The sequence below is a fragment of the Tamandua tetradactyla genome, chromosome 23, assembly GCF_023851605.1.
Source record: "Tamandua tetradactyla isolate mTamTet1 chromosome 23, mTamTet1.pri, whole genome shotgun sequence".
Classification (NCBI taxonomy): Eukaryota; Metazoa; Chordata; class Mammalia; order Pilosa; family Myrmecophagidae; genus Tamandua; species Tamandua tetradactyla.
The window spans coordinates 45,701,595-45,728,173 of record NC_135349.1 but is presented as its reverse complement, the minus strand read 5'-3'; the positions used below and the strand labels follow the sequence as shown (position 1 = coordinate 45,728,173).

The 26,579-nt window shown below is 47.2% G+C and overlaps 1 long non-coding RNA gene across 1 annotated transcript; it reads right to left on the bottom strand.

Annotated features, from left to right (window-relative positions):
• Positions 1-19,070: 19,070 nt before the first annotated feature.
• Positions 19,071-26,476, bottom strand: LOC143667500 (uncharacterized). The gene is made up of 3 exons (XR_013168068.1): positions 24,890-26,476; positions 24,095-24,308; positions 19,071-21,644 (listed from the first exon to the last, which is right to left on the bottom strand). It is a non-coding gene; the product is annotated as an uncharacterized LOC143667500 (long non-coding RNA).
• Between the last annotated feature and the right edge of the window lie 103 nt (positions 26,477-26,579).

Genomic DNA, 26,579 nt, shown 5'->3' with positions numbered 1-26,579 from the left:
GATATTTCACATAAATAGGCAAATTTGCCTATTTTAGATATTTCACATAAATAAGACCTATTTGATATTTCTCCTTTTTGTCTGCTTTTGTAACTCAACTTGTTGTCTTCAAGATCCATCCATGTTGTAGAATGGATCAAGATTTCATTTCTTTTTATGGCTTAATAATATTTTACTATATGGATATGGCATAGTTTATTTATTCGTCTACTAATGCACACTGAGGCGGTTTATACTTTGTGGCTATTGTGAATAATGCTGCTATGAACACTTGTGTGCAAGTATCTCTTTGAGCCCCTGTTTCCAATTCAATGGAGTATACAAAAAAATCGTGAATGAACTTCCAGCTTTTGGGAGGAAAATACAAGGCACCTATTTTTTTTTTTTAAACAGTTTTATTGAGCTATAAAGTACATCCAAGCTTCCAAAAACAGCTAATGGATAAGCAGACACTGTCCAAAACAACTGTTTGAGGCTACGGCGGTCAGGGGAGCACAGCACAGCATCCAGGGAAGAGCAGGACAAAGAGACCAAGAAGCTGCCATGAAAACCTGTGAGTAACTCATGTGGCCGGGGCCCCGGGTGCCCACCCCCCACCCCGGAGCTGAGAAGCTACTGGTGGGCCCAGTCCCTGCCTGGCAGGCTGCTGTGGGCTTGGAGGACTGCGAAACCCTGCTCCCCAGGAACAGAGGGGTTATAGACAGTTCTGACCCTCTACTGGCTGGCAGATTGAGATCACTGGGTCCCGCTGCCTTAGCCTGTCCTGGACAGGCACTGGCCATGACATTGTTTCAACCCACATCAGAGGCAGAGCCTGCAGAGAGCTGAAAATACCCTGTCTTCTTAGGGGTGGGGAATAGGTTGCTGAAGAGCGCCGTCTGCTGGCTAGGCCAAGAAATCACACCTGTGGGGAGCTGAAAAGAAGGCTTTTGGGCACCTTTCCTGACCCTCTCCCCAGAACCTTACGGAACTGGTCAGTGTCCCCAGCATGAATCCCTGGCCCTGTTTTGGCTGGAAAATATGGATGAATGAAGGGTCCAAAAAGAACTTTAATGTGTGCAAGAGTAGTTCTGTGGTAGAATTCTTGCTTGCCATGCAGAGACACAGGTTCGATTCCCAGTCCATGCACTTCCCAAAAAACAAGCAAACAAAACAAACAAACAAACAAAAATTCAACAAATGGTGTCGCAAAAATGGAATACTCACATAGAAAAATAATGAAATGTGACCCCACCGTACAGCATTCCAAAAAAAAAACAAAAACAAAACGAGCTTTAACACAAACCCAGCAACAACAAATCCTAGACAAGAGACAGAAACCAACCTTCAGAATAATCTCATCAAGATAATCAGATGCCCAGATATCAGAAAAAAATTACAATCCACACTAAGAAATAGGAAGATGTGATCCAGTCAAAGGAAGAAATGCAAAAGTCAGAGGAGTTACAGAACTTGGAACAACTAATCAAAGATATCTGTCATGGTCAGATTCATGTGTTACCTTGGCCAGGTGGTGGTGCCCGGTCATCTGGTTGGGTAAGCGCTGCCTGTCTGTTGCTATGAGGACATTTCATGGACTTAAATCACGATTTCGTTGGCTGTATCCGCAGCTCATTGCATTTGTAACCAGCTAAGGGAGTGTCTTCTGCAATGAGTGATGCTTAATCTAATCACCAGAAAGTTTTTAAGGAGGATTCAGAAGAGACAGTCACTCTTCCTGATTCAGTTGGATGATCCTCTCCCGTGGATTCATCCAGAACCTTCATTGGAGTCTCCAGCTTCACAGCCTGCCCTATGGATTTTGGACTCTTCCATGCCCACGGTTGTCCAGCCAGCTTCTTCTGAGAGATTGTCGAGGAACTTCATCAGAGTTACCAGCTTGCAGCTGCCCTACAGACCTTGGACTCTACATTCCATGGTTACACAAGACACTTTTATAAATTTTATATCCATGGATATCTCCTGCTGATTCTGTTTCTCTAGAGAACCCTAGTGAATGCAACGTCCAAATATCCTAAACCAATTCAAAAAAGTGATGAAGGAAAAATATGCATAAAGAGATAAAGGATATTAAGAAGACACTGGCTGAGCACAAAGAATAATTTAAAAGCATGCAAAGAAAAATAACAGAATTTATCAAAAATGAAAAGCAAAGTAGATGAGATTTAAAACACGCTAGAGGCCTAAAACAGCAGAATTGAAGAGGCAGAAGAAAAGACCAGTGACCTAGAGGACAGGACATCTGAAACTGAACAGTCAGAAGAACAGATAGAGAAAAGAATGGAAAGTTTTGATCAGGATCTTAGGGGACTGAACGTAGCCAAAGGGCACAAGCATACATGTCATGGGTGTCCCAGGAGAGAAGGGAAAAGGGGCAGAAAGAATATTTGAGGAAACAGTGACTGAAAACTTCCCAAGTCTTATGAAAGACATAAATATACATATCCAAGAATCACAACATACTCCAAACACAATAAATTCAAACAGACATACCTCAGGACACACATTAAACAAACCTGTCACCTGTCAAAGAAAGAGAAATCTGGAAGCAGCAAGAGAAAAGCATTCCATCACACACAAAGGATGCTCAATAAGACTAAATACTGATTTCATTTCAGAAACCAGGGAGGCGAGAAGGTAGTGGTATGAAATATTTAAGATACTGAAAGAGAAAAACTGCCAGCTAAGAATTCGTTATAAAGCAAAACTTGTCCTTCAAAAATGAGGGAGAATTTAAAATATTCACAGATAAACAGAAGCTGAGAGAGTTATACTTGCCCTACAAGAAATATTAAAGGGAGTCCTGCAGGCTGAAAAAGAAAAGACAGGAGAGAGAGAGTAGAAATAAGGAATATCAATAAAGGTAACTAAAAGGGTAAAAAGAAGGGAAAAAACAGGATATGGCGTATAAAAATAAAAAAATAAAACTGTTGAAGTAAGTAGTGCCTTTACAGTAACAACATTGAATATTAATGGATGAAACTCCCCTATCGAAGACATGGCTTGGCAGATGGATTTTAAAAAAAAAAAGATCCACCTATATTACACCAATATGCTGTCTACAAGAGACTCATCTTAGACCTAAGGATACAAATAGGTTGAAAGTGGAAGACTAGAAAAAGTACTCCATACAAGCAGTAACCAAAAAAGAGCTGAGCTAGCTATACTAATATCAGAAAAAATTAGACTTTACATGCAAAAATATTATAAAAGACAAAGAAGGTTAAAAAAAGACAAAGAAGGACATTATATATTATAAAAGGGGCAATTCACCAAGAAGAAATAACAATCATAAATATATATGCACCTAACCAGGGTGCCCCGAATTCATGATGCAAACACTGGCAAAAACTCAAGGGAATACAAAGATAAATGACTCTCAGACTTTGAAATCTAATGGACTTTGCCCTGCAGGTTTTCAAAACTGTTTGGGTCCTGTGACCTGTGCTCCTTCCAATTTTCCCCTATGGAAATGGGTATATGTTTCCTACAACTGTCCCTCCTCTGTATGTTGGCACAAATAACTTGTTTAGTTTCACGGGTCTAGAGCCAGAGGAAAATTTTGTCTTAGGACTGTCCATGCCCATAACTGACTTTGATGGGACTTTGTACTGGTTTTAATCTTCTATTGTTTTTGTATTATTACTGAAATGGTTTAAGGATTCTTGATATTGTGATGGAATGAATGCATTTTCTATGTGGGAAAAGAAACATGTCGTTTTTAGGGTTCAGAGGGTGGAATGTGCTGGTTTGAAAGGATTTATGCACCCCAGAAAAGCCATGCTTTAATCCTAATCCAATCCTGTGGATTGGATAAATCCTATTCAGTGCTGTCTGCTGGAACTTGATTAGATTATCTCCATGGAGATATGAGTCCATCCATTTCAGATGGTCTTGATTAGTTTACTGGAAGCCTTTAAAAGAGGAAGTGTTTTGGAAAAAGCTTGAGAATGAGGAGAGAGCTGCAGAATCCCAGCAGGGCCGCGAGGCTAAGAGTCCACCAGCCAGAGACCTTTGGAAATGAAGAGGGTGAACATCCCTGAGGGAGCTTCATGAAACAAGAGGCCTGGAGAGAAAGTTAGCAGACATTGCCATGTTCACCACGTGCCTTCTCAGTTGAAAGAAAAACCCTGAACTTCATTGGCTTTTCTTGAGTGAAGGTATCCTCTTGTTGGTGCCGTATCTTGGACATCTCTATAGACTTGGTTTATTTGGACAATTTCACAGACTTAGAACTGTAAAGTTGCAACTTACTAAATTCTCCTTTTAAAAGCCATTCCATTTCGGGTATATTGCATTCCAGCAGCTAGCAAACTAGAATAATATCCTTCTAGGATATGCCTACATATATACATATATTCTAATAAAGATAATTTATAATTAAAAAAACTCAAGGGAATAATAGACATCTGTACAATAATAGTTGGAGACTTCAATACACCACTCTCATCAGTAGATAGAACATCTAGCCAGAGCATCAGTAAGGGTACAGACAACTTGAATAATATGATAAGTGAACTACCCCTAACACACATATTCAGAACACTGTATCCCCAAACAGCAGGATATACATTCTTCTCAAGTGCATGGGGATCATTCTCTAGAATAGACCACATGTTGGGTCACAAAACAGGTCTCAGTAAATTTTAAAAGACTGAAATTATACAAAATACTTTCTCTGATGATAATGAAATACAGCTGGAAATCAATGGCAGGTGGAGAACTGGAAAATTCAAAATGTGTGGAGATTAAACAATATACTCTTAAACAATCAGTGGGTGTCATGGTCAGGGACATGTGTCAACTTGGCCAAGCGGTGGTACCTGTTGGTCTGGTTAGGCAAGTGCTGGCCTGTCTGTTGCAATGAGGACATTTCATAGAATTAGATCATGATCACGTCGGCTACATCCACAGCTGATTCCATTTGTAATCAGCCAAGGCGAGTGTCTTCTGCAATGAGTCATGCTTAATCTAATCACGGGAAGCCTTTTAAGGAGGATTCAGAAGAGACAGGCTCTCTTCCTGCTTCAGCTAGCAAGCCCCTCCTGTGGAGTTCATCCAGACCCTCCATCAGAGTCGTCAGCTTCACAGCCTGCCCTGCGGATTTTGGACTCCGCATTCCCGTGGTCACGTGAGACAGTTTTATAAATTTTATATTTCTGAGTATTCCCTGTTGATTCTGTTTCTCTAGAGAACCCTAACTATACAGTGGGTCAAAAAAGAAATTGCAAGAGAAATCAGTAAATATCTTGACACAAATGAAAACAAGAATACAGCATATCAAAACTTACAAGATGCAGTCAAGACAGCACTGAGAGGGAAATTTATAATCCTAAATGTCTGCAATTAGGAAGGAAGAGCTAAAACCAAAACCTAACTGCAAACCTGGAGGAACTAGAAAAAGAACAGCAAACTAATCCCAAAGCAAACAGAGGAAAGAAATAAAAAAGATTAGAGCAGAAATAAATGAAATTGAGAACAAGCAAGAATAGAGAGAATCAACAAAACTAGAAGTTTGTATTTTGAGAAGATCAATAAAATTGACAAAACCTTAGCTAGACTGACAAAGATAAAAAGAGAACAGTGGTAGAATGCTTGCCTGCCAGGTGGGGGTCTGGGGTTAATTCCTGGTCTATGCATCACCCCCTCACCTCCACCTCCCCCCCAAAAAGAGAGAGAAGATGCAATAAATAAAATCATAAATGGGAGTGGGGACATTACTAATGACCCCATAGGAAAAAAAAAGTCATAAGAGGATACTATGAGAACTATATGCCCACAAATCAGGCAGCACAGATGAAAAGGACACTATCCTAGAAACACATGAACAGCCAACATTGAGTCTCGAAGAAACAGATGACCTCAACAAACCGATCACAAGTAAAGAGATTGGATCAGTCATCAAAACCTACTGTGGTAGTTAGGTTCAAGTGTCAACTTGGCCAGGTGATGGTACCTAGTTCTGTTGATGTGGATTTCAATCATTAGCCTGTGGAACTCATCTATGGCTGATTACATCTGCAGTCTCTAAGGAGAGTGCCTTCCACAATGAGTGAAGTTGAATTTCATGTATGGGAAGCTTAAAAGAGAGAGTTCAATGCAGCACAGCCCAAGCAGCTCAGCATGCTTCATCTCAGCACTCGCATCTCAGCCCAGGCCATTGGGGATGCAGAAAGGAATCACCCCGGGGAAAGCTGTCAGAACTCAGAGGCCTGGAGAGAAGGCCGGCAGAGATCGTCCTGTGTCTTCCCATGTAAGAACCTCAGATGAAAGTTAGCTGCCTTTCCTCCGAAGAACTATAAATTTTTAACTACATAAATCCCCTTATTAAAAGCCAATTCATCCAATAAAGACTGAGATGATATAATTTGAGAAATGCCTAGAGTGTATAATGATAGTGACTAAATGTTCACATTTAAAAATGTTTTTGCATGAGGAGGAAAAAGGATTGTCAATATTGCAGGGTGTTGAAAATAGATGTGTGCTGGTTTGAAAGGAAGTATGCCCCCTAAGAAAAACCATGTTTTAATATAAATCCCATTTCATAAAGGTAGAATAATCTCTATTCAATACTGTATGTTTGAAACTGTAATGAGATCATCTCCATGGATGATGTGATTTAGTCAAGAGTGGTTGTTAAACTGGATTAAGGGATGACATGTCTCCACCCATTTGAGTGGGTCTTGATTGGTTTACTGGAGTCCTATAAAAGAGGAAATATTTTGGAGAATGAGAGACTCAGAGAGAGCAGAGAATGCTGCAGCACCACGAAGCACAGATTCCACCAGCCAGTGACCTTTGGAGATGAAGAAGGAACACGCCTCCCGGGGAGCTTCATGAAACCAGAAGCCAGGAGAGAAAATTAGCAGATAATGCCGTGTTTGCCATGTGCCCTTCCAGCTGAGAGAGAAGCCCTGACTGTGTTCGCCATGTGCCTTCTCACTTGAGAGGGAAACCCTGAACTCCATTGGCCTTCTTGAACCAAGGTATCTTTCCCTGGATGCCTTTGATTGGACATTTCTATAGACTTGTTTTAATTGGGACATTTTGTCGGCCTTAGAACTGTAAACCAGCAACTCATTAAATCCCCCCTTTTAAAAGCCATTCCGTTTCTGGTATATTGCATTCTGGCACCTAGCAAACTAGAACAAGATGGTAATGTTTTAAAACTTTAACTTAAGTGTGAGACTAAAGCAAAAAAATGTTTATTTGGTACAAAATTTATATTTTGACTAGTGCATTTCCTAATATAACTTATGTGGACAGCTTAATTGAACACCGTAAGTACATGGAATCTTGAGTAGGGCATGAAACTTTGTAGGTTTGTCCAGAGTGATGCCCTGATAAATCCCAGAGTGATTTGAACAGTGAATAAATAACTATTTGCAAAGTCCCCTTGGGGGAATGGCAAGAAAGAGGGAAAATTCAACTTCCCTAAATGGAGAATTCTTGATATTCTCACAAGAAGTGGGAACAACCAAAGCTATAGGCTGAGCCCTCTATCTTGGGATTTGTTCATATGAAACTTAACCTTGCAAAGGATAGGCTAAGCCTGCTAAAAATTAGGCCTAAGAGTCACCACCCGAGAACCTCTTTTGTTGCTCAGATCTGGCCTCTCTCTCAGCCAACAAAACAAGCAAACTCACTGCCTTGCCCCTCTCTACATAGGACATGACTCCCAGGGGTGTGGACCTTCCTGGCAATGTGGGACAGAAATCCTAGAATGAACTGGAACTCAGCATCAAGGGATTGAGAAAAACTTCTCAACCAAAAGGAGGAAGAGTGAAATGAGACAAAATAAAGTGCAATGGCTGAAAGATTTCAAACAGAGTCTAAAGGCTATACTGGAGGTTATTCTTATACATTAAGTAGATATCACCTTTTTAGTTAAGGTGTAATGGAGAGGCTGGAGGGAACTGCCTGAAAATGTAGAGCTGTCTTCCAGTAGCCATGTTTCTTGAAGAGGATCATATAATGATATAGCTTTCACAGTGTGACTGTGTGATTGTGAAAAACTTGTGTTTGATGCTTCTTTTATCTACCTTATTGACAGACAAGTAAAACATATGGATTAAAAATAAATAAATAATAGGGGGAACAAATGTTAAATTAGTAGACTGAAATGCTAATGATCAATGAAAAGGAAAGGTAAGGGGTATGGTATGTATGAGTTTTTTTCTTTTTTCTTTTTATTTCTTTTTCTGAATTGATACAAATGTTCTAAGAAATTATCATGATGATGAATATACAACTATGTGATGATATTGTAAATTACTTATTATATATGTAGAGTGGAATGATCATATGGTAAGAATGTTTGTGCCTGTTTGCTATGTTTAAAATTTTTTTAGTTAATTAAAAACATATGGATTAAAAATAAATAATAGGGGGAACAAATGTTAAAATAAATTTAGTAGATTGAAATCCTAGTGATCAATTAAAGGGAGGGGTAAGGGGTATGGTATGTATGAATTTTTTTCTGTTTTCTTTTTGTTTCTTTTTCTGGATTGATGCAAATGTTCTAAGAAATGCTCATGATGATCAGTATGCAACTATGTGATGGTATTATGAGTTACTGCTTATATATCAAGAATGGAATGATTATATGGTAAGAATGTTTGTGTTTGTTATGTGTAATAAATAAATAATTTTTTTTAAAAAAACAATTCACCTCTGCTGTGCTGCATTCTGGCAGCTTCTTTAGCAAACTAAAACAGATGCCCACTGTCACCACTGTTTTTCAACACTGTACTGGAAGTTGTACGCAGAGCAGTCAGGCAAGAGAAAGAAATAAAAGGCATCTAAATTGGAAAGTAAAGAAAGTAAAACTTTCACTATTTGCAGATGACATGATTCTATATTTAGAAAGCCCCAAAAAATTAAGGACAAAGCTACTAGAGCTAATAAATGAGTTCAACAAAGTGGTGGGGTACAAAATCAGCCTGCAAAACATCAGTAGTGTTTCTATACACTGGTAATGAGCCATCTAAGGAGGAAATTAAAAAAAAAATTCCATGTATAATGGCATCTGAAAGAATCAAACATCTAGGAATAAATTTAATGAGGGATGTAAAAGACCCGTATTCAGTAAACTACAGGACACTGATAAAAGAAATCAAAGAAGACCTAAATAAATGGAAGGACCTTCCATGTTCAAGGATTTGAAGACTAAATATTGTTAAGATACCAATTCTACCGAAATTGCTATACGGAATCAACCCTTCAAAATTTCAATGGTCTACTATGAAAAAATGGAAAAGCCAATTATCAAATGTATTTGCAAGGGTAAGGGGTGCTGAATAACAGCAACAGCAAAAAAAAACATTGAAAAAGAAAATCAAAGTTGGGGTACTCACACTTCCTACTTTAGAGCATATTACAAAGTTACAGCGGTTAAAACAGCATGCTACTGGCATAAAGATAGACGTATTGATCAATGGAACCAAATTAAGAGTCCAGAAATAGACCCGTGCATTTATGATTAATTGATCTTTGAGAAGGCTCCCAAGCCCACTCAACTGGCACAGATCAGTCTCTTCAACAAATGGTTCTGAGAGAACTGGATATCCATACCCAAAAGAATGAAAGAGGACCCCATCTCACACCATATACAAAAATTAACTCAAAATGGATCAAAGACCTAAATATAAGATCCAGGTCCACAAAACTCCTAGAAGAAAATGTAGGGAAGCATATTCAAGATCTTTGTGGTAGGCAGTGGTTTCTTAGACTTTACACCCAAAGCACAAGCAGCTAAAGGAAAAAAAAGATAAATGGGATGTGGTAGTTAGATTCAGTTGTCAACTTGGCCAGGTGAAGGTGCTTAGTTCTATTGCTGTAGACATGAGCCAATGATATGTGAACCTCATCTGTTGTTGATTACATCTGCAGTCGGCTAGGAGGCATGCCTGCTGCAATGAGTGATCTTCAAGTTAATTGGCTGGTGCTTAAATGAGAGACTCAATGTAGCACAGCCCAAGCAGCTCAGCATACCTCATCTCAGCACTCACAGCTCAGCCCAGGCCTTTGGAGATGCAGAAAGGAATCACCCCGGGGAAAGTTGTTGGAGCCCAGAGGCCTGGAGAGAAGGCCAGCAGAGATCGCCCTGTGCCTTCCCACATAAGAAGGAACCTCAGTCGAAAATTAGCTGCCTTTCCTCTGAAGAACTATATATTAACTAAATAAAGCCCCTTTTATTGAAAGCTAATCCATCTCTGGTGTGTTGCATTCTGGCAGCTAGCAAACTAGAAGATGGGACCTCTTCAAAATTGAGTACTTTTATGCTTTGAAGGGCTCTGTCAAAAAGGTAAAAATGCAGCTTACTTAACGAGAGAAAATGTGGAAACCACATATCCAGTAAGGGTTTAATATCCAGAACATATAAAGAAATCCTATAACTCAACAATAAAGACAAACAACCCAACTTAAAATGGGCAAGACATGATAGACATTTTCCAAAGAGGTAATACAAATGGCTAAGAGGGAAATGAAAAGATGCTCAACATCACTATTAGGGAAATACAAATCAAAACCACAATGAGGTATCGTTCTACACCTACCAGAATGGCCACTATAAACAAACAGAAAACTCGAAGTGTTGGAGAGGATGTGGAGAAATAGGATCCTTATTTGCTACTGATGGGAATGTAAAATGGTACAGCCACCGTGCAAGACAGTTTGGCAGTTCCTCAGGAAGCTAAGTATGGAACTGCCATGTCATCTGGTAACCCAGTTACTAAGTATATACCCAGAAGAAATGAAAATAGGGATGTGAAGAGATGTTTGCACACCAACGTCCATAGTGAAATTATTCACAATTGCCAAAAGATGTAAACAACCCAAGTGTTCATCATCCACTGAATGGGTGAACAAAATGTGAGCTATACCTGCGATGGAATATTATTCAGCTGTAAGAAGGAATGAAGTCCTGAAGCAGGCAATCACATGGATGAACCTGGAGGACATTATGCTGAATAAAATAAGCCAGACATAAAAGGACCAATATTATATGATCTCACTAATATGAATTAAATATAATGAGCGAACTCATGGAGTTAATATCTAGTATAGTTTTATTGGGCTTCCCTTGTATGTGATGGATTGCTTTTCTCTTGCTGCTTTCAAGATCCTCTCTTTCTCTTTGACATCTGACATTCTGATTAGTAGGTGTCTTGGGGTATGTCTATTTGGATCTATTCTGTTTGGGATATGCTACACTTCTTGGATCTGTAACTTTAAGTCTTTCATAAGAGATGGGAAATTTTTCAGTGATGATTTCCTCCATTAGTCTTTCTCCTCCTGTATTAGCGTTCTCTAGAGAAACAGAATCTTAGAGGGATTCTGCGAGGGAACACTCGCAAAAATAAAATTTATAAAAGTGTCTCATGTGACCACAGGAACGTAGAGTCCAAAATCCGCAGGGCAGGCTGTGAAGCCCACGATTCCTATGGAGGGTCTGGATGAACTCCACAGGAGAGGCTCCCCGGCCAAAGCAGGAAGAGCCTGTCTCTTCTGAATCCTCCTTAAAAGGCTTTCCATGATTATATTAAGCATCACTCATTGCAGAGGACACTCCCCCTTGGCTGATTACAAATGGGATCAGCTGTGGATACAGCTGACGTGATCATAGACAGGCCAGCACTTGCCCAACCAGACTAACAGGTACCGCCACTTGGCCAAGTTGACACATGAACCTGACCATGACACCTCCTTTTCCCTTCTCTTCTCCTTCTGGGATACCCACAACATGGATATTTGTGTGCTTCATGTTGTCATTCAATTCCCTGAATCCCTGCTCATGTTTTTCCATTCTTTTCCCTATATTTTCTTTTGCTTGTTGGATTTCAGATGTCCCATCCTCCAGTTCACTAACCCTATCTTCTGCTTCTTGAAATCTGACATTGTAGATTTCCATTGTTTTTTTTTATCTCTTGTACTGTGCCTTTCATTCCCGTAAGTTCTGTGATTTGTTTTTTCAGACTTTTGATTTCTTCTTTTTGTTCATCCCTTGCCTTCTTTATATCCTCCCTCAATTTGTTGGTTTGATTTTTGATGAGATTTTCCATGTCTGTTCGAACTTCCTGAATTGTTTCAACTCCTGTATCTCATTTGAATTGTTGGTTTGTTCCTTTGACTAGGCCATATCTTCAATTTTCCTAGCATGATTTGTTACCTTTTGCTGGCATCTAGGCATTTAATTTTCTTAATTAGTTTATTCTGGAGATTGTTTTCACTCTTTTACCTAGGATGTTCTTGCTGGATGACTTTGTCGTCTATCTGTTCTTTGACATTCAGGTCAGCTTATTCTAGACCTCTAGTTTAGGTTTTGTTTAATGGATCAGAATTTTTCAGTTCTCATTTTTTTGTTTCTTCCCCTACCTGTATGGTCCCTTTTATTTTTTACTTAGGAGTGTTGACTTAGGCATTATAAACCCCAGTCAGGTTTTCCCAGACCGGACTGGCCTCCTGTCGGGAGGAAAGAGTCACCCATGTCAGTTTTCCTTGAAGGTGAGACTCAGCAGGTTGACAGACTTTCCTGTGACGCCTCTAGACTCTGTGTTTTTCCTATCCTGGCCAGTATGTGGTGCTTGTGTGCCTGCAGGTCCCACCAGCATAAGGTGATGCGGTACCTTTAACTTCAGCAGCCTCTCCCTGCTGGGGCATGGTGGAGACAGAGGAGAGGTTATAGTCTGGCTTTAATCACTTCAGTTTTCCAGACTCTGGGGTCTGAACTCCTTGAGGGAGGGATTCTACCTGGACTGGGCCCGTCCCTCTCCTGGGGAAGGCAAAGGCTCCAGGGAATTACCTCTTTTCACCTGACCAGTCTCTTTGCCTCAGACAAGCTTAATTCTGCCCTTGCCTGGGGCAGTTGGAGACTGAGAAGCCTTGCAGTTGTTAAAAAAAAGAGAGAGAGAGAGAAAGAAAAGAAAAAGTTCCTTTTCAGAGCAATTAAGAGATTAAGTTGGTATATTTTTCTATGTATCTCCAGGTCCTATGTGCCCCCCCCCTTTTTTAGGGTCCAGTCTCTTTCGAGTATTTTGTGCTGTCCGATCCAAAAAACCTGTTTTTTCTTTCTTTTTATTTTTTTCCCCGTCAGCCCTGCCCCCTCTGCACCAGGGCAAAAACTAGTAACTTTAGCTTTTTACTTGAGGTTCAGCTGAGCTGGGGGCTTATTTTTAGTAGTCAGAATTTGTGAATTAATGCCACAACTGGCGTTTGCTTGGGCTCAGCCCCTGCTGCTGGTAAAGTCCCTTTCCTGTCCCCTCCGGGAAGCAGCCTGTGGGGGAGGGGCGCCGGCCGCCGCGGCTTGGGGGACTCATGGTTCTGGGGGGGCTCGCAGCCGGTCCACCTGGTCCAGACTGGGGTACGCTGTGTGTCCGGTCACTGCCGTGGCCCCAGGAGCTGCTCTGTCCTGTTCCTGGCTATTTACCAGCTGCTCTGGAGGACGGACTAAATCCCATGCCTCGCTGAGCCGCCCTCTTGGACTTCCTCAGTACCGAGCGAGAAGGTTGCGGGAAGATAGAATGAGGGTAGAGAGTGAGGAGCTGATGCTTCATGGGTGCAGAATTTTTCATAAGGGTGATCACAAATGTTTGGGAAAATGGATAGAGGTGACGGGAGCACCTTATGTGAACGTAATTAACAGCTCTGCATCCCGCGTGTGACTGCGGTTGAAAGGGGAGGTTTAGGGTCGGGCATGTCACTAGAAGGAGATCTAGAGGTTGGAAGCTGGGCCCGTGTAACACGGTGGACACCTGGGGAAGACGCAGGAGACTAAGGGCCCAAGTATAACAATGTTCTCCCATGAGCTAGAACACGTCTGTCACTACTGCAGGGTGTTAGCAATGGGGTGGCATATGGGGGGAAAATGCCCCTTCTGCAAACTGTGGACTGTGGTTAACAGTGACATTATGACATTCCTCCATCAGCTGTAACAGATGTAACAGACCAAGGCTGACTGTCAATAATGGAGGGGTATCCTGGGGTACGGGGTTTTTCTTTCTCGAGCAGTAAAAATGCTCTAAACTTGCTTGTGGCAGTGAAAGCACAACTCTGATGACATTGAGAGCCCTGACTGGACACTTGAGGTGGGCTCTGTGGAGTGGGGACAAACCTGCTTTAAAAAGTAATTCACATACCACACAATTCACCTATTTAAAGTGCATCATTCCTGGGTTTTTAGGACATTCACAGAGCTGTGGACGCGTCATCACCATCCATTTTAGGACATTGCTGCAAAACTGGGCACGTGCCCAGTGGGTGCCCGGGGGCGGGGGGGGGGGGGATTCTGGGCTTGTCTAGGGCAGAAGGGGTGGCCGGGCAGAGCCCAGGGAAGTTCCTCAGCTGGCAGCTGGTCTGGGTTCCGACACCTTCCATTTGCTGCCATGGGGTAAAGTGGGTCTACCGGGGAAGGCGCCCCAGACTGCAGCGTGGCTGCTGTGGGTGATGGTGGCGACCCACCAAAATTTATTTGCTTCCTTTTTTCTCAGTCATCATGGCAGATAGGGCAGGAGTTCCGGGGCTACCCACACGGCATTTCGTGGCAGCCCCTGGAAGCAAGAGAGAGAGGAATGGGGCCTGGCGCCGGCTGGCCGGCCAGGTGACTGGGAGCTGGTGGAACCATTTACCAACGTGGAGAAGATGAAGGGGGGCAGGCAGTGAAAGGGACAGGAAATTGTTGTGAGACTGGCATGAGATTTGGCAGAACTTTGAGATCAGACTGAGCTGGGTTCAAATCTTGACTGCTCCCTGTGGGTCCCAGGGTCCTGAGTGAGTCCCTCGGAGTTGGGGTCTCCTGGTATAAAGCCTGCCGGGGAAGGCTTGTCCCCCAGGTCCCGGGGCGCAGGCCTGCAGCCACCTCTCCTGGCTGCAAATCCTGCTTGTGCCCCAGGGGAAGTTCCGGCCCAGGGAGTACCTGCTGATAGGGGTAGGGAAGGCAAAGACACTGGAAAGACCCTGGGGAAAAAAGCTGAAACGGGGAACTAAGGGTGTGGGGTTTTCCAGGCTGCAGGGAGAAGGGAGATCCCGGAAGGGAACCGAGCAATCACCACCCTACCCCACCCCACCCTATCCCACCCCCTGAAACCCTCCATGCCTCCCTGGTGTCACGCACCCCAGGCCCTTGAGGTCTGGACCTCTCCTCCCACCTCTTGGCCTCTCCCCAGCCACTCTGACCCTCTGTATCCATCTCAACCCTTGGCGCTGGTTGCACCCTCACCTGGAGGCCTCCTTCCACATCTGCCGTCTTTGCAGGCCTCAGCTGGGCAGAGGGACCCACAATGTCCCACTCTCCATCCCACCTGTTCAGTTGTCTCCATCTCACCACGTCGGAGCATTTGTCCCTCTTGGAAATTACATTACCCGATTTGTTTGTTAACTTGTTCTCTGCCTCACTGTCTCCCCTTTTAGAGCTCAGCTCCAGGACAGCCAGAATCTCACCTTCTTGTTCCTGGCTCTGTCCCCAGGACCTGGCACACAGTTGGTGCTCAATAAATGCTGACCCAGTAAATGGCTGAGTGGCGGGGCCAGACTGGGCTTTGGGGTGGCCCTTGGGCTCCCACAGGACAACCCACAGCAGGGACACTCCTGCAGAGAGATGGTCACTCGGCAATTCCAGGGCAGGGCAGGGCTCTAGCTTCTTCTCCTGAGAATACTGCATTATCTGGGGCTCTCTAGGGAAACAGCCCATGTACATACATATGTATTATAACACGTCCATTTTACGAGACTTTTAAATAGGAATTGGCTCATGTGATTGTGGGGAAGGTCAAGTCCAAATTCGTAGGGCGGGCTGCAAGCTGGGAACACCGATGTTTTTCAATGAATTCCCCAGGAGAAGCTGGCTGGCTGAAGCAGGGATGGAAATTTTCCCTTCTGACTGCTGAGGTCATCAGTTCCCCTTTTAAGGCCTTTACTTGCCTGGAGGAGAAGCCTCTCCCTGCTGAAGACATTCCTCAGTTGTAGATAGACTCGGCCGGCCACTGATGTGATCAAATTACTGTTGATTTATGTCCAGGAAGTGTCCTCACTAACAATCAGGCCACTGCTTGCTTGACCAGACACCTGGGCACCACCCCTGGTTGACCTGGGAATTCAGCACCACAGATGACCTGTTAGCTGCCTATTTCCAGGAGGGAGATGGGTTCAGCACCCCTTATGTCCTGTCCCACCCCCACCTCAGCTCAGGAATCTGCCTGAGGGGCTCTCTGCTGATAGGTGGGCCCATGGGTGGCCAGTGGCTGCTCCTGGGACTCCACCCCTCCCCGTTGGCCTGGCCCGGGCTTGGGCAGGAAAACAGGCTTCACCCGTGATCCCTCCCCTTTCTCCTTTCCTCTCCCTGGACATCCAGTCCATCAGCTCGGCCTGTGGGTTCTTTACTAAAAGTCCTTCTGAATCTGTCTGCATCTCTCCACCCCTGCCTTGGTCCAGATGGCTAAGGTTTCTCCTCCCGGTTCCGCCAGTTTCCAACCCTGCAGCCACAGGGGGTTATTTAAATTGCAGTCTGGGTCCCATCTATGGCCTGGCATTGCTTTGCAGATCAAGTGCGGACTCCCCCGCCCCCCACCCCTGGCGCTCTGATCCTTGCTGCCGTGTCTCCCACAGGCTCTACCCTGGGTGCTCTTTGGCCCCTGGGTGGTCTCTGCACATGAGGTGCCCTCTGCCCTGGGAGAGCTTTCTGCCCCTCTTTGACCAGTTCGTTCTTTCTCAGCTTTCAGATCAGGTCAGTTCCAGGAAACCTCCCCAGAACCCCATTCAGGTGGCAGCCCTGCTCTGCCCACCTCTGGCTCAGGTTTGCCTTCAGAGACTCTGGCCTGATATGTACGGGGTTATTTGTTTAACATCTACCTCCTCCTTAGACTGCAAATGCCCTGGGGGCAGGAACCCTCTCCTCCCGGCTCATCTTAGCCCCACACCTGGTGAATCAGCAGCTCCAATAAATAATTGCTGAAGGAAGGAATGAGGGGCTGGGGGTGCAGTGCGCTCAGCCAGACCTGGGTTTGAATCCAGTTCTGTGTGACCTTGGGCAAGTCACATAACCTCTCTGAGCCTCCGTCTACCCATGTGCAGAAGGGAGATGGTACGTACCTCGCGAAGTCCTTGCAATGAGCACATGCAGCATGGGTCCTCAACAAAGTTTAGCTCCCCTCTGCTTCTTGGGCAAGGGGCACCTCCTGGGGCAGTAGGGGTGGGGGAGCTCTGGGATGGAGGGGGTGGGCCTGGGGCGGGGCATGGCCCAGATGGGGCTGAGCCACAGAGCCCTGCGCGGAGCTCCTTAGGCAGGGCCTGCCTGCCGCCGGCCCGGGCACCTCCGGGCACCCCCTTCCAGAGGCCCAGCCCCAGCTCAGCCAGGTCAGGGCACCCTCCCAGCCCCAGCTCAGCCAGGTTCAGGGCAACCACCCAGAACGCTGGTTCTGGCTCAGGGTGGGAGGGACTGTGACCTACCACACCCGGCCCTAGTGGGAGTGACTGGGCTAGAGTGCTAAATGCAAACCTGCATTTATTAAGCACCTACTACGTGCAATTCCCTGGGGCAGAGGGAGGGACTGTCCTCGCCTTCAGAGACCTCAAGTTTGGAGGTGGGGAGAAGATTCCTTCCTTCCTTCCCTCCATGGTGCATTCATTCATTTGCTTTCAATAAGCATTGCTGGGACCAGCCCTCGGGTGGGGGCGGCCAGGCTGTAGGATCAGGGATGCTCTCCAGTGGGGCTTCCTGAGGCCGAGGCTTCCAGCGAGAAGGAGCCTGAAAAGGAGGGGAGGGAATTCTGGCGAGTGGGAAGAGCCCCGGCAAAGGCCCAGAGCTAGGAGAAGACCGGAGGATTCGGGGAACCACTGTGGCTGGGCCTGGGGCATGGAAGGGGAAGGAGATTGCCAGGGCAGCAGCTGAAGCGGGCAGATGGGGGAGCAGAGAGGGACTGCCCACCAGGCTGAGGTCTGAGCCTGTGTCCCAGGACCTGCTCGGGCCACCGGGGACTCTCCTGGGCTTGGGCCCTTCCCCCAGGGGCGTGGCAGGGCCCAGGGCACCGGGAAAGCACCCTCTCCATCAGACTCAAGTCCCCATGTTCTTGTGCAAATGTTGGCCAAAGCTCTAAGTTTGAGAGGGAAATTAAGATATAAGGGATACTTATGGTTGCTGGATCATTCTATTAGGGTTTTTTTCCTTTCTGTATTATAGAAAAAGTTGGTCAGTGAGCACATGGGGCAGAGAATTCACAGCCCTCGTCTGGTGTTGTGTGTGCTCAGTCTGCCCTCCGGCTGCCCATGGATGGGTGGAGGGAGATGAGAAACTGAGGCTTAGGGAGCTGGGAGGGGACAGAGCCTGTGGGGCTCACAGCCCTCAACCGACCCTGTGTTCCCAGCGGAGTCCAGCCCAGGGGGGCGACCTGCTTCTGGAGCAGAGGTCCCTCCCCCAGTGACAGGCCGGGTCAGAGTTCAGGACCATCAAAGCGGCATCACCTCCCCTTCTAGGGTGCTTGGGGCCTTGTTTCCAGTGCTGCCACCTATAAGCCACCTGGGCAGCAGGTCCTACTGTCACCGCTGGCTGGCCTGGCCCAGGCTCACCTGGGGCTCCATTCTCCCTCAGGGCGGGCACCACACCGGGAACCCCAGAATTTGCCGAGGCCCCGAGGACGCGCTTCCCGAGCCCTGACAGCACTTGCTGGCGTGGGGGCTCCCGCGAACGGGGCAGGACCCCGAGGTCCCTGGGGCTGAGAGGGTGAGCTGGGGCATGGGAAAATGTGCGCTTTGCACAAGGGGCTGGCAGATAGGTTTTTCCTTCTAGATGTTTCTCTCCTCCTGGAGTGGGACCTGGGAGCACCATCCTGCCTGGACCCCTAGACCCGAGTACCCACCTCCAGTCTAACACAGCCCCTGAGCCAAGTCAGGCAGCAGCTGACCCCAGCCTCACTTCCCGCCTGGGCGTCCTCTCAGCTGCCCCCGGTTTCCCTCTTCCCCCAGCGTTTCCCCTCAGGTATGTCCTTTCCTTCCGTCTTATGCTCCATGAGCCTCAACAAGGGGGTCTCTCAGACCCTGCATTTGGCAGCATCCTATCCCTCGCCTGACATTTCTCTGAAGGAGTTTTTATTATCTGCCTGTTTGTAATGCTGTCCATGAACTTGAGCTGGTTGTTGGAACTTGCACCCACCTCATGGGATGGGGCGCAGGGGGCCTGAGGCAACTGGAACCGCAGCACTCAACCAACGCCAGCTTCTGTGGTTCTAGCTCAGCCCAAACCGAGAAACCGAAAAGAACAGGCAGAGGGGTGCACGATGGCTCAGTGGTAGAATGCTCATCTTCCACCCAGGAGACCCGGGTTCCATTCCCAGATGATGCAGCCCCCCCAAAAAAGAATAGGCGTGGCGACCCTAGCAATTTCACTCTTAGGTAGAAACCCCAAGGAACTGAAAGCAGGGACTCAAACAGGTACTTGTACACCAGTGTTCACAGAGGCATTCATTATTCATGATGGCAAAACGGTGGAAACCACCCAAATGTCCAGCCACTGATGAAGGCTAAGCAATGTATTTCATTCCATGGAACGTTATTCAGCTGGATCAACGTGGAACGCATTATGCTAGGTAAAGGAAGCCAGACACAAAAGGCCACATATTATATGATTACACTTACATTAAACGCCTGAAATAAGCAAATTCATAGAGACAGAAAATAGGTTAAAGGTTAACAGGGGTTGGGGAGTTACTGCTTAATGGGTACAGTTTGTATTTGGGTGATGGAAAAGTTCTGGTAATTGATGGTGGTCACAGTTGCTTAATATTATGAATGCAATTTATGCCACTGAATTGTATAATTGAAAATGATCAAAGTAGAAATTTTTATGTTATTATATGTTACCACAATAATTTTTTAAATAAAGGATTGGCATGCCTATATGTGATGATAGAGAAGTTTTAAGATCTGTTTGCAAGTGAGAAAAGCAAGGAAGAAAACAGCATATATTAAAAATTACCATCTGTGTTAAAAAAGGGATATGTATATATATATATATATACACACACACACATACACACCTGGGGAAACAGATAAGGCACCTCCTGCATTTGCATCCTTTCCTCTCTTTTGATTTTTACCTAAGAGTATGTTTGATATACTCTGCATTTCACTTACATCTTCATTTATTGACTATTTCCTCCCAATAGAATAGGAGAATCATGCGGGCAGGAATTTTGGTCTGTTTGCTGCTCTGTCTCTAGCACCAAGAAGTGTCCAACAGAGTAACCACATGCAGCAACTGAGCACTCAGAATGGGGCTGGTCAGACTTACGAGATGTGAAGTAGGAGTAAAATGCACGCTGGATTCTGAAGGCAGTGTGAAAAGAAGACCGTGACATAGCTCAGTCATAATTTCTTTTTTTGTTATATATGGCAGGGCTACATTTCATTATTTTTCCATGTGTGTATCCTGTTATTGCAGCACCATTTGTTGAATTTTTATTTGTTTGTTTTTGTTTGTTTGTTTGCTTGTTTGTTTTCTGGGGGAAGAGCATGAGCTGGGAATTGAACCCGGGTTGCCTGCATGGCAGGTGAGAATTCCACCACTGAACCACCCTCACACCCCTTACATTCATAATTTTTACATCCTTTCCATAACCTGGGTTTGGATATACTGGCTGTTCTAGTTTGCTAGCTGCTCCAATGCAATATACCAGAAACAGAATGGCTTCTTAAAAAGGGGAATTATAATAAGTTTGCAAGTTTACAGTTCTAAGGCCGTGAATATGTCCCAATTAAAGCAAGTCTATAAAAATGGCCAAATTAAGGCACCAACAAGAGGTTACCTTCACTCAAAAAAGGCCAATGAAGTTCAGGGTTTCCCTCTCAACTGGAAAGGCACATGGTGAACATGGTGACGTCTGCTGGCTTCCTCTCCAGGTCTTTTGCTTCAGGAAGCTCCCCCAGGGCGTTCTCCTTCTTCTCCAAAGGTCACTGGCTGGTAGACTCCGTAGTTCTCCTTTCTCTGCTGCTCTCATCATTCTCCAGCTTTCTTCAAAATGCTTCTTCTTTTAAAGGATTCCAGTCAAGTGATCAAGACCCACCTGGAATGGGTGGAGTCACATCTCCCTCTATTCAAAAGTTAATACCCACGGTTGGGTGAGTCACATCTCTGTGGAGATAATCTAATCAGGTTTCCAACCCAGAGTACTGAATAGGGATTAGAAGAAACGGTCGCTCCCACAAGACTGATTAGGATTAAAACATGACTTTTCTAGGGTACGTAAATCCTTTCAAACCTGCACACTGGGTTAAAGAAGATATACTATTAAAATTAGTTTCACCCGATTCTTTCTACATTTAAAAGCCAAGGCTACTAGAAAACTTAACATTTCATGTGTAGTTTGCACTCTATTTCTATTGGCCATCGCTAGCCTAGAACAATGCTTGCTACATAGTAGGTGATCAACAAATATTGGTCAGAGAAATGAATGAAATGGTTGCCTTGGGAAGGGATTGGGAAACAAGCAGCCCTGTGGAGATGTCTCATGGTGAAGAACTGAGGTCAGCTGCCCAGAGCCACATATGAAGGGCCATCTCAGAAGGTGATTCTCCAGTCCCAGCCAAGCTCTCGGATGGCTCAAACTCTGCTTGACATCTTGACTATAAGCTGTTCCTTGGTTCCTCACCCAGAGAATCTGAGATAATAAGAGTGTGTTGTTTTAAACTGCTAAGTTTTGGGATAATTTGTTACGCAGCAGTAGATAACTAATATACCTGTCAGTCAAACTTGGGTCTGGTTACTCCAGGGACCCCACTCTCATCCCTGCCCTCAGCCAGAGCCTTTCCAAAGGCACAGGGGAGTGTGAGTTTTGTATGTTTTAGAGGCTGGATGCACCTGAGCCCTCCACCCCACCCATGCCAGATGCAAAGCTGAGCAGACCCGTGAACCCCCTGATCCCAGCCCGGGCCCCAGCCTGGGTGCCATGGGGCCAGTAGCCCCAGCTTTTTCTGGGATTTTAGACAGTAAGCACCATGAATGCAGGGATATGACTGTTTCAATCACCAGTGCAACTTGCCCAGCACATAGTAGGTGCTTAATAAACAGCTGATGCCTGAATAATTAGCTTTAACCAGCTTTTATTGGGGGAGGCGGGTGGCCCACTGGCTTATGAGAAGTCCTCTGGGGTCTGTCTCCTCAAGGGGTCACTCCATCCCCATATCCCCAGTGGGGCCTGAGACCCAACCATTGAGAGAAGAAATGGTAACACGAGCAGCTCCAGGAGCTCCATATTCCAGCCCCAGCCACAGGCCCCTCAGGCCCCTCGTGTCCATTATTTCTAGTTCTTTCAGCGGGATGGGTGACCAGTCATCCCCAATTACAGATAGGGAAAATGCAGTTCAGAGAAGGTAACCAATGCGCCCGAAGATGCAGGTCTGGGGAGCGGCAGAGCTGGGCTCTGGCTACAGGGTGAGTCTCCGGTCCCTTCCCAGGGGAAAGACCCCATCCTCCAGCCCATCTAGGGAACATGGCTGTTTGCGCTCAGCTCAGCTGCAGCAAAAGCCCTGGAAAGCTGGGCTTTGGGAATAATTCCTGCCCAACCCCACAGCAAGCCCGGGCTGCGTGGTGGCTGTGCATAATGGATGATACTGGGGACCGCCGTGGCCGCTGATTCAACTCTGCCATGGCCAGTCAATTGCCTGGGGGGGGGGGGGGCGGCAAATGGGGGAAGACCCCCACGGGGAGGCCCAGCTCCTCTGCCTCACACCAACCTCAGGGTCAAAGGAAAGTGGGGGTCTAGCTCACTGTCTGCTGCACCCCCATTTCGACATCTAACCCCTTCATTCTGGCAAAGGGGCCATTCTCCCCACCTGCCTGTCCCCCTGGAACAGGGGACCGGATTCCTGAGACCTGAGGAAGGAAAGGGAAGGAGGAGGCGGGCCCCAGGAGATCTGAGTGCTGCCTGGCTCTGCTCCCCGGCTGTCTTCCCAGCACCTAGCACAGTGCTTGGCACACAGTTGGCGCTTGAGGAAGATCTGATGAAGAGTGAATGATCAGCCATGTGACTGCACGGGAGTGTGTGTGTGTCTGGGGGAGGTACGCACCAGGGCAGACCCGGGCCCCCCTCAACCCATGACAACCCAGACAGGATTTTCAGCTGACACAGGGGCCGAGGAAGGGCTCTGTGGGCCCAGGGGTTGGGGGGCTGCGGGGTGCCTGGCTCACTTCGGGCTTCTCCCTCTTGAGTCATCATCTGCCTCCATTGCCTCATCTTTCTTCTCCCTGAACCCCTGTACAGTGACCTCCTTTAGGTTTTTAAGCGAACTCATTTTTCTCCCTAAATACCCTGAGTTTTAAAAGGAATGGATGTGTAGCTATCAAAAATGGAAGAGCAATCTTTGTCATAAATAGAAGGTCATCATAAACATAACTACACCAAATGTTATGAAATTCGAGCCCCAGTGTGTTGACTGCCCAGGTTTCCGAGCCCAGGTCTGCTCTCGCCTGCTCACAAGGGGGCTGCCCCCAGCCTTAGGGGGATGCTGAAGCCGGCTCAGCAGCACATGAGACTCTCTTTCCTTGAACCCGAGTCGCTGTGTGATTCAGGGTCAGGTGACGCCCTCTCTGTGCCCCACCTAAATGCGCTCGGCAGGACTCACTGGTGATTCACTGCAGCCTCTGGGAAACTCCTCTCTGCCCAAGCAGTTTTCATTTTCTTTTTAGACCTGGAGTCCTTCCGGGGATGCCCAAGGAGAAGCCCCAGCTGTGGGCCGGATGGAGTCTCCCTGAGGCCCCGCCTCTCCCCAGGAAGCTGGGTCCTGCCTCCAGCCCCTCTGGTGTCCTGAGGGAAGCGGGCCCAGGACCAGGCTGGCACAGAGCAGACCCAGCTGGGCCCCAGCAGACCCAGGGAGCCGGGTGAGCTCAGTCCCGGCCCTTCATTATCTTCCCAGCTAATGAGCGTCTGAGAACACGCATCTGCCAGGAAGGACCCCTGGGACTGTGGAGGTGGAAGGTGCCATGGGCCAGATGTCACCTCAGAGGGAGGTGGTGGGGGCCCAGGGAGAGGAAATGGGCTTGGGGGAGGGGAGCTCTACTTCCTGCCTCTTCTTTGCAGGGGAGAGAACTGGGGGTGGGGCAGCAGCTCACCTGGGGTGCTCATCACCTGGTGACCTTCAGTAAGTTCCTTCTCAGCTTCAGTGGCCAAGTCCACACCACTCGGGGCTTATTGCAAATGCAGAATCTCAGGCTCCACCAGAGAGCCACTGAGTCAGAATCTTCATTTTATCAAGATTCCCAGGGGACTGCAGGGCACATTTAAGTCTGAGAAGCTCTGGGCCTCTCCGTGCCTCAGTTTCCTTATCTGTAAAATGGGGATTAAATCACTTCACACATACGTAGTGCTGTGAGCAGTGCCGGCACGTGGTCAACATGCATAAGCACCTGCTGCTGCTCTCATCCTCGTTACTATTACTGAAACAACTTACTCTGAGTAAGAACATGGCTGGGCCCAGGTGGGTTATGCCCCAGCCTCACAGTACCCTCAGAGTCCCTGAGGTGCAAAGAAGATCTGACTGTTGGGGAGTCCAGGGTCACCCCTATTCCTGTCCAGTCTTTATTCCTGATGTTAAAAACAGGAAGTGCTTCCTCTGTGCCAAGCACTTTATGAGCTCAAAAACCTCATTTTCCAGGGGGTATGACAGAACCTCCTATTACCCCCATTTTCCAGATGAGGAAACTGAGGCACAGAAAGGTTAGCCTGATTTTCCAAAGCCACCCAGCCTGGAAGGGTTGGATTTGAACCCAGGCAGTCTTAATGTTAACCTCTATGCCATGCTGTGTCTCCCCACCATTGTTTTTTCCCCTAGAACTTTTCTCCCACAGTGCTTTCGCCTTTGTCCACCCCGGTTTTGGGGCTGGGCCTGCCCCCACCCTGAGGCTCACCACTAAGAGGCGCTGGATGCAGGTCGCAGGAACCGGCTCCACGGGAAGAATCTGCTTCCATTCGATCAGGACTCCCAGGTGTGGCTGATGAGGCGGAAGCCTTGGAGGGCAGCGCCAGGCAGACTCAGGGACCCACGCTATTCGAGGGTGCCCTGCTCTGCGCTCCGGGACCAGCTGGCCCAAGAGGGAGTGAACTCTCTTTGCCTCTCTGTCCCCCATTCTTGCTCAGTCTCGCCAGGTCCAGAGTTCTGCAGTCTGATCATTCATTCTTTCATTCTGCAGGCATTCATTCAGCACCTACTATGTGCCAGGCACTGCTCTATAGACTTGGCGGTGACTGTAAAATTCCTAGCTCGAGAGGGAGACAGACTAAAAGTTAATCATACATCCTCAAAAATACACCATTTGACGTGCAAAGAGAGAATAACAAAGAGAATCACTCTCAAGGCTGGAATTGGGATGGTCCGCCTAGGAAGGGGCATTTAAGCCGAGATCTGTGAGAGGAAGTGGGGGAGTGGTCCAGTTGGAGGGGACACAGGCGAGGGCCCAGAGGTGGGAGCAGGAATGGAAGTCCAGCAAGGCTGAGGGAGGGAGTGAGGGGAGCCTGGCTCTGTCTTCTCCCAGAGGCCTCTGCTCCCTGGCTGGGAAAGAAGTCTGCAGGCACCAAGGCCCCAGCAACAGTTGAGGGGCTCCACCGGGCGCCCTTCTGCCTTCCAAGCCAGGGGCCAAGGCCCAGAGTACTTGAAGGACCCAGCTGGCCACAGGAGGGAGTGAACTCATGCCAGATCCTCTTCTAGGGCTGGACAAGTGCAGGTTTCTGCAGGAACGAGTGCCTCTGTTTGTGGGCAGGCAGGCCTGGCCTGGCCTCCTGCCTCCAGCCCCAGTCGCCTGTGATCCTTTATGTAGTCCTTTGGAGCCTTAGGCTCCTCATCTGCGAAATGGGATGATTTTTTCCTCTGGGGTCGTTTTGATAAAATGTGTAGGTCGGGGCGGGCCACGGTGGCTCAGCAGGCAGAGTTCTCGCTTGCCATGCCGTAGACCCAGGTTCGATTCCTGGTGCCTGCCCATGACAAAAAAAATGTGCAGGGCGGTCAGGACAGGACCTGGCACTTTATGGACTTTATGGGGGGGCCAAACCACCGATTGTGTTAAAAGGAACCACGATTACAGCGTCCAAGGGGCTGCAAACTCCTCGCAGCCCCCGCCCGCAGCGGGAGTTGGGGCTCGGGGAAGGCAGGGTACTTGCGGATCTTGGGTCCTGGCTGTTCTCGCAGTGATCGGCGTTCCCTGCACGCAGACGGTGTTCCACAGACGAAGAATGAACGAATGAGTGAATGGAAGGACGAATCATGACTGCGCGAATTAACGATGGGACGAAAGGCCAGCTTCCTACCCAACAGAGGCCATTCAAACCAAGGGTTCCACCTTTCTCCTGTCTCCTGCCCGGGATTCCGTCGCTCCCACTTCGGGACGGCGTGCCTCAGTTTCCCCCTCGATAAACCAGCGGGGAAAGGGGCGGCCCTCCGGGGCTGGGGCGAGGACGGCGGAGGAGCGGGCGCCGGGCTAGGGGACCCACACCCACAGGCGCCCAATCCGAGCGCGCCCAGGCCGGGCCCGCCCCCGGCCCTCGGTTTTGCCAGCTGCGCGCAGCCCCCGCCCCGCCGGCTGGCCCAGCCCGTCAGATCCCGGA